General features: G+C 39.0%; 1 pseudogene; it reads left to right on the top strand.

The window, feature by feature from the left end:
• The first annotated feature begins 3,021 nt into the window (after positions 1–3,021).
• On the top strand, positions 3,022–4,065 carry LOC118615202 (annotated as a pseudogene).
• Positions 4,066–16,507: the final 12,442 nt, after the last annotated feature.

The following is a 16,507-nucleotide window of genomic DNA, read 5'->3' as shown; positions in this document are numbered from 1 at the left end:
TAGTAAGAGAAAACCAATTATATGATGTGTTTGAAGATTTCTTTTTTGTGTTATAATTGACACTTTTTGTCTCGTTTTTTATTATACATCTAACATTTTTACACATTGAGCACATATTATCAGCCAGGCACCAGATAAGTACCTGGACTGACAGAGTGAGCAAAAACAGTTACAACTTCTAAGCCATAAAAGAACATAAAATTACCAACATAAGAGGCACTTTAAGGAATAGTACAGGATGCTCATACTGGGCTTCACACACTCTCTCCCTCTTGACCCCACTTACCAGATTTCTATCTCACTGGTCTCTCAAATTCCTTCTGTTACCAAGCTCACCAACCCAAATGCAATTGGAAATTATGTTCTCTTAAACCCAAGTGCTTGCCCTTTTAAATTCCTTCTAATTCATAATTACCCAATATTCCTCTCACAGATCAAACATTCATATTTTAGAAAAGTCTTTTTTACCAACCTCCCCAGACTACATGAGCATGGGTCCTCAGTGATTTTTTTTCTCTTCTTAATTAGTTAGCATTCTGCAGACATCAGTAATGATGAAATGCTTATCATTGAGAATGTAAACATTTACTTACTTTCTTTTATAAATGAAATGTATTGGAATATTATTGCATAAGTTTTATGTATACAAATTTATAATCCATCAATTGTACATTCCATTGTGTGTTTGCCATGCAAAGTCTAGTCTCCTTTGATCACCATATATTTGACCCCTTTTACCCTCTTTATTCTCTCCCCAAGCACCTTCTCCTCTGGTAAACAACATATTGTTGTCTATGTCTATGAGTTTGTTTTGTTTGTTCATTTGTTGATTTCTGTTTTAAATCCAACATACAAGTGAAATAATATGGAATTTTACTTAGCATGATACTCTCAAGATCTATACATATTGTCACAAATGGCAGTATTTTATCTTTTTAATGACTGAGTTGTATTATATAGTATATATGTACCACAACTTCTTTATGCAATCATTCATTGAAGGACAACTTGGGTTGTTTCCATGTCTTAGTTATTGTGAATAATGCTGCAATAAACATAAAGGTACATATACCTATCTTTACAAATAAGTGTTTTCAAATTTTTCAGGTGACTACCCAGAAGAGGATTGCTGGGTGGTAAGGTAAACTATTCTTAATTTTGATGACACTCTATACTGATTTCCATAGGGGCTGCACCAATTTGAATGCCCACAAGGGTTCCCTTTTCTCCACATCCTCTCAAAACTTATTTCTTGCCTTATTGGTAAAAGCCATTCTAATAGGAATGAGGTGGTATCTCATTGTGCTTTTTATTAGCATTTCCCCTATAGATAGTAAAGTTGAGCATTTCTTTGTATAGCTGTTGGCTGTACATATGTCTTTTTGGGGAAAGTGTCAGTTGAGGTCCTCTGCCCATTTTTTAATTAAACTGTGTGGGGTTTTTGTTGTTATTGTTGTTGAGTTCTATGAGATTTTCCATAAGTTTTGCATATCAGCCTCTTCATCGGAGGTATTATTTGCAAATGTTTTCTCCCAGTTGACTGCTAGCCTTTTTATTTTCAAATCTTAAATTTGCCTTTCAATTTTTTGGATGATTTCATGTATAAACACTAGAATACTTGTAAATAAAATATATTACTTTTTTTTAGTTTATGCTACTGATTTTAATACAACACATCTCCACTTGAGAGCACATGCCCTCACACATGTGCTTTCTATTTTTGTTGTTAATCCTCATCTGAGGATATTTTTTCATTATTTTAAAATTTTTTTAATTTTAATTTTTTTAGATAGAGTATAAGGGAGGGATAGGGAGGAGAGGAACATCAATGTGAGAGAGACATATCAATTGCTTGCCTCCTACAACCTGACTGGGGCTGGGACCAAACCAGCAACCCAGGTATGTGCCATTGACTGGGAATTGTACTCACTACCCTTAGGTCCACTAGCCAATGCTCCAACTGCTGAGCCAAACCAGCCAGAGCTCTATTTTATTTTAAGGGTAATGTACTTTTGTTTGCCCTTATTATCTATGCAGTCTATATGCATCTCTTCTTCTTGGAAGAATCCACTTGGCAGGAATTTTCTGAAAGAGGAAACCCTAAGGATATTCATTAATTAGAAGTGCTTCGTGGTGATAAAAATAAAGACAACAGACTTGTGTTTATAATGATGACTGCCCACTTTTAAGAGGAATACTAAAAATGATTACCATGAACAACAGATTTATTGTGATGTTAAGAACAGAAATTCGATTTTTCAAGGGTCCACTGTATTTCACAGAAACTGCACTAGAAAAATTGTATGTATCAATCATCTCATTTAATCATTCATCCATTCTACAAGATAGGGAATATTTACTACTTTCATTGTGGAGGTGAGGTATCTGCAACTAAGAGAGATTAATAGCTTAGTCAAGGTCACAGAGATGTAACATGGAAGACCAAAATCTGTTCCAGGAAGTCTGACTCAGATCCTAGTTTCTAAATTACAGCTCTATTCTGCACTTTGGAAGAGTTATGTAAGATAAATAATTGTAATAAAAGAATAGATTAATAATAATAACAATTGCTATATTTATTGAGATCTTACTGTAATTGAAGTCATTTTCGATCCACACAAAGAAGCTAATAGCAGTAACCACAGTTTGAGAAAGAAATGTAATAAGGCACATGGAGAGTTAACAGTGACATTAATACAAAGTATCAGGTCACAGAATTAAGGTTGTTTGAGTTGAAAATACATGTTTAAATCACTATTATTAACTGAAAAAAAAATAAAGATTATCAAAGAAAAGGCCTTAACCATCTTTAGTTATTTAGGTAGGCTCAGATGAAAGAAAAAAATGTTTTATGTCCATAAACTCAGATAAGAGAACTAGAAACAATGTGTAGAACATAAAAATAAAGAGAAAACTTTTTCCTAATCTAAAGTCAGAATAATTACATAATTTAAAATAAATTTGGGTTACCACTTAAATGAGGGAAACACTGGCATTGGAATGATTGCTAGACCATGAAAGATGTTCATGCAAAGGTGGAATCAATAGGTGATGACTAGCTGAGATGCCATTTGGCTGTTTATTGAATGTTGCTTTCGCCTCCTTTTCAGAAGACGTATCAGCTGCATGGAGACAGAAAACCACACAGAAGTATCAGAATTCCTCCTCCTGGGTCTCTCAGATGATCCTAAATTTCAGCCCCTACTCTATGGAGTGTTCCTGTCCTTGTACCTGTTCACCGTGCTTGGAAACCTGCTCATCATCCTAGCCATCAGCTCAGACTCCCACCTGCACACTCCAATGTACTTCTTCCTCACCAACCTGTCCTTGGTTGACATCTGTTTCACCTCCACCACCATCCCAAAGATGTTGGTGAATATCCAGGCACAGAGCAAAAACATTTCCTACATTGAATGCCTCATTCAGGTGTACTTTTTTATGGTTTTTGCCGGAATGGACAATTTTCTCCTGACTGTGATGGCCTATGACCGCTATGTGGCCATCTGCCAACCCCTAAACTATACGGTCATCATGAACCCACGCTTCTGTGGTGTCCTGGTTATAATGTCTTGGCTCATCATTTTATGGGACTCTCTGATTCATATTCTACTGATGAGGAGGCTGACCTTTTGTATAGGCACCAAAATCCCACATTTCTTCTGTGAATTGGCTCAGATGCTCAAGGTGGCCTGCTCTGACACCCTCATCAATAACATCTTTTTGTATATGGCTACTGCCCTACTGCTTGTGTTTCCTCTCACTGGAATTCTCTTTTCTTACACTCAGATTATCTCCTCTCTAATGAGAATATCCACTGGAAGAGGAAAATATAAAGCATTTTCCACCTGTGGGTCTCACCTCTCTGTGGTCTCCCTATTCTATGGGACAAGCCTAGGGGTCTACCTCAGTTCTGCTGTGACCCATTCTTCCCTACAAAATTCAGTTGCCTCAGTAATGTATACTGTGGTTGCCCCCATGCTAAATCCCTTCATCTATAGTCTGAGGAACAAGGATGTGAAGGGGGCCCTGAGAAGGCTCCTCAACCTAGAAGCATCTTGTCCCTGATGGATCACTAGCCTCAGAACTAAGTGAGCATTGTAGGTCCCATAGGTAAATATTGCAAATTTGAATATCTGTTTTTTTGTCTCCTAAAATACAGGCTTGAGTTCTTTTTTTTCTTTCTTTCTTTCTTTCTTTCTTTCTTTCTTTCTTTCTTTCTTTCTTTCTTTCTTTCTTTCTTTCTTTCTTTCTTCTTCTTTTTTCATTAATTTATTCTTGTTACAGATGATTCTCCTTTTTTCTTCCATTGACACCTTCTTCCCTATCCCTCCCCACCCCATCCCCACTTTGTTGTTTATGTCTGTCGGTTATGCATACATACAAAAAAGTTATGTGGTTTATCCCTTCCTTGCCCTTCTCCCCCTCTTCTGAGGATTGTCAGTCTGTACCCTACTTCTATGACTCTGGGTCTATTTTGTTTATTAGTTTGTTTAGCTCATTATATGCCCAGGCCTGATTTCTTTTATTTCCAAAGCACATATGATTTCTCTTTTGATTGTATTTGTATTTGTATCTTCTCAGCTACTCCCTCAATATTCTTTTCTGATTTTTCTTCACTATATACAGTCCACAACATTCCATGTTTGGTCAGCACTCCTGCAGCTATCCTTAACATTTTATACTTTCAATTTAAAGCACTTATCATGTCAAGTGCTAACTTAAAATTTTGTCCTAATGCATTCCCCATCTTCATCTCAATTTGGTTATATGCTTGTTTTTCCCAGAAGAAATGGAATATAGCCCTGGCCGGTTTGGCTCACCTGTTGGCGGGTCAGCCTGCGGACCAGAGAGTCCCGGGTTTAGTTCCTGCTAGAGGAATGTACGAAAGAAAGAAAGAAAGAAAGAAAGAAAGAAAGAAAGAAAGAAAGAAAGAAAGAAAGAAAGAGAGAGAGAGAGAGGGAGGGAGGGAGGGGAGGGAGGGAGGGAGGGAGGGAGGGAGGGAGGGAGGGAGGGAGGGAGGGAGGAAGGAAAGAAAGAAAGAGAAAGAAAGAAAGAAAGAAAGAAAGAAAGAAAGAAAGAAAGAAAGAAAGAAAGAAAGAAAGAAAGAAAGAAAGAAAGAAAGAAAGAAAGAAAGAAAGGGAATATAGAGCACACAGTAATCTGATCAAAGTGCTTACAATATCAGGACTCTATTTGTTTCCTCACAAGAATGATTTGCTTTCATCTTAAAAACATTTCTTTGAGATATTTTCTTATTCATGTCACTTTTCAAAGGAGAGACTGAGATGGAGTTGGACTACAACCTGGCATTGACTTTGCTATTCTACCTTTCACAAGAACTGTGATGTGATTTTCAACTTCAAAGTAGGAATTTAAATTTGAAGATGATTCCTTCAGATGATTTATAGAAATTTACTGCCTCAAAAACTAAGATGTGTCTTTCTTTGTGATTCTTCCTTCCATTCATCTTTCTTCCTTTCCACTTTTATTTTACCTTTCTTTCCTATTATTGCAATTTTGAGGTATACCCTCTAAGATATAAAACCATGTAATAATGAATACAATAAAGTTAGTTGTTTCCTTGCATGATTTAATTTCTTTCTGGAATTCTGTAGGGATATTATCAGGGATAATAGTCACACATTTGTGGAACATCTTTAGAACTCCATTCACTTTGGGTGAAAAGTGTTCATAGAACTGAGTCTGCAATGAAGCATGGAGTAGTATATGGCAACATTCCTTCCACAATCCCTGGGATATTCTCACCATCTTTATTGCATGACTGCCAACATCCAGCACCAGCTGAAACCCACATTGTTCAATATGGTAGCAGAAGTGACAGGGAATTATGTCCTATCACAGATAGCTCTTGATAGAAAAGTGTGAGGTATACCGTGTCTCTCATCCCTTAGCTGGGATAATGCTCAGGTTTAGATTTTTTACCATTTACCAGAATTCCCCCACAGAATAAAATCTGTTTATTCACAGAGGTAGCTTACATAACACCATCTTTATTTGATATATTTATTTCCATTTATCACTTCTCCTCTTTCCCTCCGTGTTCTTTGTTGTTTCCAATAAAGCATTTGCACATTATTCCTTGGTTCAGCATCTGCTTCTTCAGGAATAAAAACTAACACAAAGGATAATAGTATGATGTATTAAGACAGTGTCATGAAAGAAATTATGAACTTTGAAGAAAACAAACAGAAACTAATTATTGGGGACATAGTAAAAACTGTAAAAACTCAAAGACCATAATTTGTTAGAGAAAAGACTTATTCGATGTGACTTCAGTTTGATTTTATTCAGTTTATCCAATCAATTTACTGTCTACCAGTTAAGAAGGATATCAGAGAGCTACAAACAACTGCAATGTGGAGAGGTGAGTGTAAGACTGTCGGTGTGCATTCGATCAGTTAAAACAAAAGTAAAACTTTTTAACTCACCTTGAGTAAGTCAAGAAAAAACTTTAAATTTTTATTTTAAAATACTTTCATTGAAGTATAATTCACATAAATAAAATTCACCCATTACTGTATTAAGTGTGATGATCTTAGTGAATATATAGTTATTTAACCACTAACAAAATCCAGTTTTGGCATAGTTTTATCACCTCAAAAAATTACCATTTTCCCATTTGCAATTAATTACTTCTCCCAAGTCAGCCCTAGGCCTAGGGAACCACTGATCCCTTTCTGTCTTTATATATTTGTGTTTTCTACATAATTTTTCTTTAAAAAAATTTTTTTTCTGTTTATATTTTTATATTTTTTTATTTATTAATTAGTTTTTGTTACAGATGCTTCTCATTTTTCCCCCAATGACACCCTTCTCCCCTTCCCCCTAACCCCACCCCCAGCTTGGTTGTCTATGTTCATTGGTCATGCATACCTGCATATAAGTTCTGTGGTTTATCTCTTTCCTCCCAAGTAGCCCCTCCTCTGAGGCTTGTCAGTCTGTACCTCACCTCTATGTCTTTGGGTTAATTTTGTTCAGCAGTGTGTTTAGTTCATTATATTCCACAAATGAATGAAATCATGTAATATTTGTCTTTCTCTGCTTGGCTTATTTCGCTTAGGATAATACTCTCCAGGTCCTTCCATGCCATCTCAAAGGACAAGAGATCTTTCTTTCTTACAGCTGTATAGTATTCCATTGTGTACATGTACCACAGCTTTTTAATCCACTCATCTACTGATGGACACTTGGGTTATTTCCAGATCTTAGCTGTTGTAAACAGTGCTGCTATAAACACAGGGGTACATATATACTTTCTGATTGGTGTTTCTAGTTTCTTAGGGTATATTCCTAGAAGTGGGATTACTGGGTCAAATGGAAGTTACAACTTTAACTTTTTGAGGTAATACCATAGTGTTTACCACAGTGGCTACACCAGTCTGCATTCCCACCAGCAGTGTACTAAAGTCCCCGTTTCTCCACACCCTCACCAACACTTGTTGTTTGATGCTTTGTTTTTTAAATTTTTTTGTTTGTTTTTTTGCTTTTTTGTGGTACATGACCCTATTGGGAACCGAACCCGGGACGCTCTGGTCTGCAGGTCGACACTCAATCACTGATCCAAATTGGCCAGGGTTGATGCTTTGTTGATGGCGGCCATTCTGACAGGTGTGAGGTGATACCTTGTTGTTATTTTAATTTGCATCTCTCTGATGATTAGTGATGTTGAGCATTTCTTTATAGGTTCTTGGCCATTTGTATGTCCTTTTTGGAAAGGTGTCATTTAGGTCCTCTGTCCATTTTTTAATTGGGTTCTTTGTCTTCCTTTTGTTGAGTTGTATGAGCACTCTATATATTTTGAAAATTAACCCCTTATCTGATGCATCATTGGCAATTATGGTCTCCCATATAGTGAAATCCTTTTCCGTTTTGATGATTGTTTCTTTTTCTGTGCAGAAGCTTTTTAGTTTAACGTAGTCCCATGTGTTCATTTTTTCCTTTGTTTCTCTTGCCTTAGGTGTTGTAGCAGTGAAAATTCTGCTGCGTATGATGTCTGAGATATTGTTACCTACATTTCTTCTAGAATTTTTATAGATTCACAAGTTACATTTAAGTCTTTTATCCATTTTAAGTTTATTTTTGTGTATGGTGTAAGTTGGTGTTCTAGCTTCATTTTTTTGCAAGTAGCTGTCCAATTTTCCCAACACCATTTGTTGAAGAGACTGTCTTGACTCCACTGTATGCTCTTGCCACCTTTGTCAAATATTAATTAAGCATGTTGTCTTGGGTCAATTTCTGGGTTTTCTATTCTGTTCCATTGATCTATCTGACTGTTCTTGGGCCAGTACCAGGCTGTTTTGATTACAGTAGCTTTGTAGTATAACCTGAAGTCTGGTAATGTGATTCCTCCTACTTTGTTCTTGATTTTCAAGATTGCTGTGGCTATTTGGGGTCTTTTTTGGTTCCATATATGCTTTTGGAGTGTTTGTTCTAGTTCTGTGAAGTATGTCGTTGGTATTTTGATGGGGATTGCATTAAATCTATACATTGCTTTGGGTAGTATGGACATTTTAATGATTCTTCCAATTTATGAACAAGGTATATGCTTCCACTTTTTTATATCTTCCTCTATTTCTTTTTTTAATGACCCATAGTTTTCTGTGAAGAGGTCCTTTACTTTTTTAAGTTTATTCCTAGGAATCTAAATTTTTTTGCTGTGATGGTAAATGGGATTTATTTTTTAGCTTCTCTTTCTGTGAGTTCATCATTGGTGTATAAGAATGCCATCGATTTCTTGACGTTAATTTTATACCTGCTACTTTGCCAAATTCATTTATTAAGTCTAATAGATTTTTGATGGAGTCTTTAGGGTTTTCTATGCACAATATCATGTCATCTGCAAATAATGACAGTTTCACTTCCTCCTTTCCAATTTAGATCCCTTTTATTTTTTCTTTATGTCTAATTGCTGCTGCTAATTCTTCCAGTGCTATGTTAAATAAGAGTGGTGAAAGTGGGAATTCCTGTTTTGTTCTCATTCTTAAGGGGAATGGTTTTAGTTTTTACCCATTGAGTATGATGTTGGCTGTAGGTTTTTCATATATGGACTTTATTATGTTGAGATTTGATCCCTCTATTTCCACATTGCTGAGAGTTTTTATAAAAAATGAGTGCTGTATTTTGTCGAATGCTTTTTCAGCATCTATTGATATGATCATATGATTTTTATTTTTCCTTTTGTTTATGTGGTATATCATATTTATTGATTTGCAAATATTGTACCATCCTTGCATGCCTGGGATGAAACCACTTGGTCATGATGAATCATTTTTTTTATGTATTGCTGGATTCGATTTGCTAATTTTTTGTTAAGAATTAGGGCATCTCTGTTCATCAGGGATATTGGCCTGTAGTTTTCTTTATTTGTAGTGTCTTTAACTGGTTTTGGAATTAGGATTATGCTGGCCTCATAAAATGAGTTTGGAAGTGTTCCATCTTCTTAGATTTTCTGGAATAGTTTGAGGAGAATGGGTATTAGGTCTTCTTTGAATGTTTGGTAAAACTTCCCTGTGAAGCCATCTGGGCCTAGGCTTTTGTTTGCTGGGTGTTTCTTGATTATATGTTCAATTTCCTTTGTTGCTTTGGTCTATTCAAGTTTTCTCTCTTCCTGGTTTAGTTTGGGAGGCTGTTTATTTCTAGAAATTTGTCCATTTCTCCTAGATTGTCCCATTTGTTGGAGTATAATTGTTCATAGTATGTTTTGATGCTCCTTTGTATTTCTGTTGTTATTCCTCTTTCATTTCTGAATTTGTTTATTTGGTTTCTCTCTTTTTGTTTCTTGGTGAGTCTGGCTATAAGTCCATCGATCTTGTTTATGTTTTCAGGTTTTTGTTTAATTTATCTTTTGAATTGTTTTTTTAGTCTCTATGGTGTTTATTTCTTGTCTGACCTTTACTATTTCCTTCCTCCTACTAGCTCTGCTTTTTTTGTTTGTTTGTTTGTTTACTTTCTAATTCTTTAAGTTGTAGGATTAGAAAGTCAATTAGGAATTTTTCTTGTTTCTTGAGGTAGGCCTGTAGTGCTAAGAACTTCTCTCTCAGGACTGCTTTCGCTGTGTCTCATAGATTTTGTGTTGTTGTGTGTTCATTTTCATTGGTTTCCTGGAAGTTTTTAATTTCTTCCTTGATCTCATTAGTAACTCATTCATTGTTTAATAACATGCTATTTAGCCTCCAAGTGTTTGGATGTTTTTGTGTGCTTTTTTTGTAATTGAGTTCAAGTTTCATGCCACTGTAATCTGAGAAGATGCTTGATATGATTTCAATTTTCATGAATTTGTAGAGACTTGCTTTGTGTCCTAACATGTGGTCTATCTTTGAGAATGACCCATGTACACTTGAGAAGAATGTATATTCTGAAGCTTTGGGGTGAAATGTTCTGTAATTATATATTAAGTCCAACTGATCTAGTTTGTCTTGTAAGGACTCTATGTCTTTGTTAATGTTTGTCTAGACTATCTATCCAGTGGTGTCAGTGGTGTGTTAAAGTCACCCACTGTGATCGTGTTGCTATTGATCTCTCCCTTGAAGTCCTCCAGTAGTTTTTAAATATATTTTGGTGCTTCTGTATTGTTGCATACATGTTTACCAGGGTTATATCCTCTTGTTCGATTACTCCTTTTAACATTATGTAGTGGCCTTCTCTGACTCTTATTATGGCCCTTGTTTTGAAGTCTGTCTTGTCAGATATGAGTATTGCTACACCAGCTTTTTTTAAATTTCCATTTGCTTGGAAAATTTTTTCCATCCCTTCACTTTCATCCTGTGTGAGTCTTTTGTTGTGAGGTGGGTCTCTTGTAGACAGCATATATATGGGTTGTGTTTTCTTATCCGTTCAGCTACTATATGTCTTTTGATTGGAGCATTTAAGCCATTTGTATTTAAGGTAATTATTGATAGATAGTTATTAGTTGTCATTTTAATTTTATGCCTGTTCTCTCTCTCTCTCTCTCTCTCTCTCTCTCTCTCTCTCTCTCTCTCTCTCTCTCTCTTTCTTTGTTTCTTCTTCTTCTTTCAACAGCCCCTTCAGCATTTCTTGGAGTGCTGGTTTTGTGGTGGTAAACACCTATAGATTTTTTTTTTTATGTGAAGCTCTTTATTTTTCCTTCAATTTTGAATGATGGCCTTGCTGGATAGAGTAGTCTTGGATTCAGACCCTTGCCTTGCATTACTTTGTACACTTCATGCCACTCCCTTCTGGCCTGCAGCATTACTATAGAGGAAACAGCTGACAGCCTAATGGGAGCTCCCTTGTAGGTAACTTTTTGTCTCTCTCTTGCTTCTCTTAAGATTCCTTCTTTGTCTTTAATATTTGTTATTTTTAATATGATGTGTCTAGCTGTGGGTTTTCTGGTGTTCATCTTGTTTGGGACTCTCTGTGTTTCCTGGACTTGTGTGACTTTTTCCTTCACCAGTTTAGGGATGGTTTCTGTCATTATTTCTTCAAACAGTTTCTCTATGCCTTTCTCTGATTCTTCTCCTTTTGGTATCCCTATAATTTGAATGTTGTTATGTTTTGTATTGTCCCACAGCTCCTTTAAACTTTCCTACTGCTTTAAAAACTTTTTTCCATTTGCTGCTCTATTTGAGTGTTTTTCTCTAACTTGTCTTCTAAGTTGCTGATTCAGTTTTCAGATTCTTCTAATCCACTATTGAATCCTTCTAAGGTATTTTTCATAACCGCTATGTCAGTCTTTATTTCCTCTTGATTTTATACATAGCTTCTACTTCTTTTTCTAGGCTGAAGTAATTCCCAGTGAGCTCTTCATAATTCTTATTAAGTTACTTGTATTTCTCACCAAATTGTTTGAGCACCCTTAAAATCATTGCTTTTAATTCTTTATCTGACAAGTTGCTGTTTTCCATTTCCTGTAGTTCCTTTTCTGGTGACTCCTCTTTTTCTTTCCCTTGGGTGTTGTTTCTTTGTCTCCCCATTTTAGCCATCTGGTAGCTCTAGACCCACTGAAAGATGTTTGGATGTGTATGCAGTTCACTGTATATCAAATAATGCTACTGTGCCTCCCAGAGTGTTTTGTTGCATGTTGTCTCTTGCCTGCTGTGGGTCCTGGAGAATTGACTAGTGGGGGGTGGTATTTGTTGGACCTGGTAGGTGCTGCTGCAGGATCATGTGGGCCCCTCTGGAGCTGTGTTCCTAGATGGTTGTTGGTGTCACCTGTAGCTGTATAGCTCATGTTCTGTTGGAGCCGCGATCCCTGCACATACCATGGGCATCTGTCTTGTACAGTTCCTTTGGAGATCTGACTCCACACCTATCTTGTGGGTATCTTGGTTGCACTGGCCTCTCTGGTGCCCTAGCACCCCACAAGTTTTGTGGGCAACTAGATCACACAGGTTCCTCTCTGGGTCCAGCTTCCCACCAATCTTGTGGGTTTCTCAGTGGCATAGTCCTTTGTGGAGCCCCAGGTTCTACCACTGGTGGCTGGAAAGTGCTGCTGCCCCATAGGGCTCAGCTCCTGCTCATCCTTTGTTGTAGTTTTTGGGGATGGGTCTCTCCTGCTGGTCTGTGGTTCTGTTGGGTGGGGATGGATTCTGCTCCTCAGCCTCTGTTGTTGGGGGTATATCTCAAATCTGATTGGGCAGCCACTCTGGGGAATGGTGCTGGGCTCCCAGCCTTTTCTGGTTTCTGCAACTGGCACCTTGGCAGCTCTACTACTGTGCACGGGTCTGTGTTGACACAGGGTGTCCACTAGTCCAATGGTGCCAGGTGCACTGGTGGGCTCAGTTTGCTGGGCCCTAGCTGCTCCCACTGCCTCCTCCCAGGGAAGACCCAGGATCTTCCAAAATGGTGGGACCTCCCCGCAGCACAGGGAGAAGCACCCTGAAGAGCTGCTTACCATGGTGGTTGGCTGCTCCTTGTCCACAGCACAGGAACCTTCTGCTCCTTGTCTCTGCTCTGCTCGAGTTTGGTCATCCACCTTCACATCCACTCACTCTCTCACACACTAGTTCACTCTCTCACACATTCACCCTTCCTCCAGACCTGCCCACTGTCATCTTTTCATCTTTCTGGTGGTTTTAAATCAGGAGGGATATCTTGACTGTGGAGATCTCTCCAACCCCAAGGAGCAGGGGGTCCCAGCCCCACACTAGACCCATCAGCCCAAGGTTCAAGAACTGGGAAGAGAAGTCAGCATAACTTTGGGCTGTATAAACCAGTGGTGATTGAGGCTTAGAAAGTTGGATGCTGCTGGAGTCTCATGCAGTTCCTCTTAAAGGACCCATGCATGGACTTACATAGACTTTCTTCCTCTGAGCTCCAGCTTTGGGGAAAAGCTTAAAATAAACAAAGAAAATATGAGGGGAACTAAATTGTCTGGCATTAGGGCAATACTGGGGGGGTCATTTTTCTTTCACACAGAAGTGCTGGTAGAGGCAATTCTTCCTTTGCTGAGCCCTTTGACCACAGCATCAACAGGCAAGCACCATATTTGAGTATTCATCAAGCTGGCTCACACTGTCCACCCCACTGGTGATTTCCTGAGACCCTGCCCATATCCCACCTGCCAGCTCATCCAAACTTTTTTCAGTGCCTCTTCCATTCCACTAGCATCTCTTGCCTAATCTTTGGAGTTTTCTAAAACCTCTCGAACAAGCAGCAGCTGGCCACAGCATGCTTCATACTTCTCGCTAAGTGGCCCCAGGCCCAGGAATAGCAATAGCCCATGTTGGTTCACAGCTTGGCTTCTCCTGAGCACCTCCAAGCCCAACATAAGTATCAGCCATCTGCAGATCACTGTGTAGCTCATACCAGGTGGTCCCAGGCAGGGCACAGGCAGTGGATGACTTTGTACCTCCAGGGAGATTCCAGAGAAAGTGTACCTGGTAGACAACATCAGACCATTGCAGATTACAAACCTACCACCTCCATGAGAGACACACTCAAGTGGCAGAGTCAGTGAGCACCAAAGCCCCACTGAAGCAAGACCTGCTCCTTAGGGTTGACACCTACACAGCAGCTTTTCTGCTATAGTCACAGCAGGTCCTCATAGCCAATTGGCTGGGGGTAAGTCCTTATGAATGATGCTATCAGCAGTCAAGGCTCAACTACAAAATGACAGTACACATAGCTCTCACAGAGGCACTCTGGAGGAGTTGACTGGGGAGGTTGTACCAGAGGACCCCACAGGACACCTACTACACAAGGCCACTCTACCAAGTCTGGAAGACTTAGCAGCTTGTATAATACACAGAAACAAACACAGGGAGCCAGCCAAAGTACAGAGACAAAGAAACATATCACAAATGAAAGAAAAGGAGAAAGCTCAAAAGAAAGAACTAAATGAAATGGAAGCAAGCAAATCACCCAGTACAGAGTTCAAAACAATGGTTATAAGGATGCTCAAGAAATTTAGTGAGAACTTCAAGGAACTTACTGAGAAATTCAACAGCATAAAAAATGATTTAGGAGAAAATAAAATGGTGGTGGAGTGAATGGAGCTACACAGACCATCTCCCAGGACCAAACTAGATTTACAACAAAAACAAAGACAAATCATCAGAAAGGGGCAGCCGAAAGGCAGCCTGGAGGGCCACATAATCAGGGACACTGACTCAATCCTGGTAGGATTGTGAGGACGTGAGAAGGGGCCGGGAGCCCATGGTCCGCAGTGGCCTGGGCTGGGACCAGGGGACTCGGCTGGAAGCTGCTGCTGCTTCAACTGTGTCTGGTGACCGCGGCTGAATCCTGCAAACTCAGCTGAGTGTTACGCCATCAGCTGGTGCCGCAGAGTCGGCGCCCTTAGATGGGAGCAGTGCCCTCAGGCTAAAAGTCCCAGGAGGCTCCATGACGCAGATTCTGGACAGAGGCTAAAATGGCAGCAGTCACACACCTAGGGCTCTGGCAGAGGGAAGGCAGACTGGACTGGAACTGTGTGGGGACACTCGGGATTTAGAGGGTGCTCAAAGCTTTGGCTGAGTGCAGCCACGCAGGACTGTGGTCATCTTACTCCTTCCCAGGGCCCTGGGGAGAGGCAGCGGCCCCTCCCTCAGAGATTCAACCCCACCTGGTGGCCACTGAAATGCTAATTGAGGCCCATTACCAACCAGCATCTTCCCCACCCTCTGGAAATCCTCTTACACTGAGCACCAAGGGAGTTTTTCAGGCAACTCAGAAACCAAGGTACTTCAGGTGACCTCTACTAATAGCCTCCAGTAAAATAAAAAAAAACTAGAGGAAAGTTAAGACTTGACAGTGGTGTTTAGAGTGGGTCCTCACTGCCTCATCCAAACGCAGGAGAGGAAGCCACAAACAGCAGAACACCAACATCCACAGGAAAAATGTGGCAACTCCAAAGCCCACTGTGATAGCCAAAATGGTGAAACATAGAAACAAAAGCCAAATGAAAGAACAAGAGACCTCTACCAAGATGAGATAAATGAGGTGTAGTTAAGCAACTTAACAGAACTAGAATTCAGAGCCATGATCTTGAGGAAGCTCAACAGCATGTGAACGGACATGAGCACCATGAGTAAAGACATAGAAATGTTGAAAATCAACCAGTTGGAAATTAAAAACGACATATCACAAATGAAAAACACATTGGAAGGTCTAAAAGCAGAATAGAGGAAGCTGAGAACCGAATCAGTGAATTAGAAGACAGGGTAGAAAAAATCAATGAATCAGAAAACCAAAAGAAAAAAAAACAATTAAAAAACAGGAAGACAGCTTAAGAGAATGAGAACTGTGGGACAACTGGAAACGTAATAATATTCGCATCATAGGAGTCCTTAAAGAAGAAGAAAATGAGCAAGGGTTAGAGAATATATTCAAAGAAATAGTGACAGAAAACTACCCTAATTTGGTGAAGGAAGAAGGCATTCATTCAAGAACCACAACGAGCCCCAAGTAAGAAAAACCCAAATAGGCCCACACCAAGACACATAGTAATTAAAATTTCAAAAATTAAAGACAAAGAGAGAATCCTAAAAGCAGCAAGAGATAAGCAACAGGTTACCTACAAAGGAAACCCCAGAAGGCTCTCAGCTGACTTCTCACAAGAAACACTAAGGGCCAGAAGGGAATAGCATGAAGTAATCAAGGTCATGAAAAACAAGGATCTGAATCCAAGACTACTCTACCCAGCAAGGCTATCATTAAAAATGGAAGGTCAAATAAAGAGCTTCCCAGAAAAAAAAAAAAAAAAGGCTAAGGGAATACATGAGCACCAAACCAGCACTGCAAGAAATGTTAAAAGGACTGCTGTAATTACCAGGAGAAATAGGGTGGTGGGATGAGGGAAGAGATAAACCACAGAACTTATATGCATATATGCATAACCGATGGACACAGACAACAAAGCCAGGTATGTGGTGGGTGGGATGGGGAGGAGGTGTCAATGGGGGGGAAAGGAGAAACTTCTATAACAAAAATAAATTAACAAAATTTTCTTTAAAAATGGGCAAAAGACCTGAATAGACACTTCTCCAAAGAGAACATATAGAGAGCCAATAGGCATATGAAAAAATGC

Source organism: Molossus molossus, unplaced genomic scaffold, assembly GCF_014108415.1.
Source record: "Molossus molossus isolate mMolMol1 unplaced genomic scaffold, mMolMol1.p scaffold_m16_p_4, whole genome shotgun sequence".
NCBI classification, from domain to species: domain Eukaryota; kingdom Metazoa; phylum Chordata; class Mammalia; order Chiroptera; family Molossidae; genus Molossus; species Molossus molossus.
This window is presented reverse-complemented; position numbering and strand designations above follow the sequence as displayed.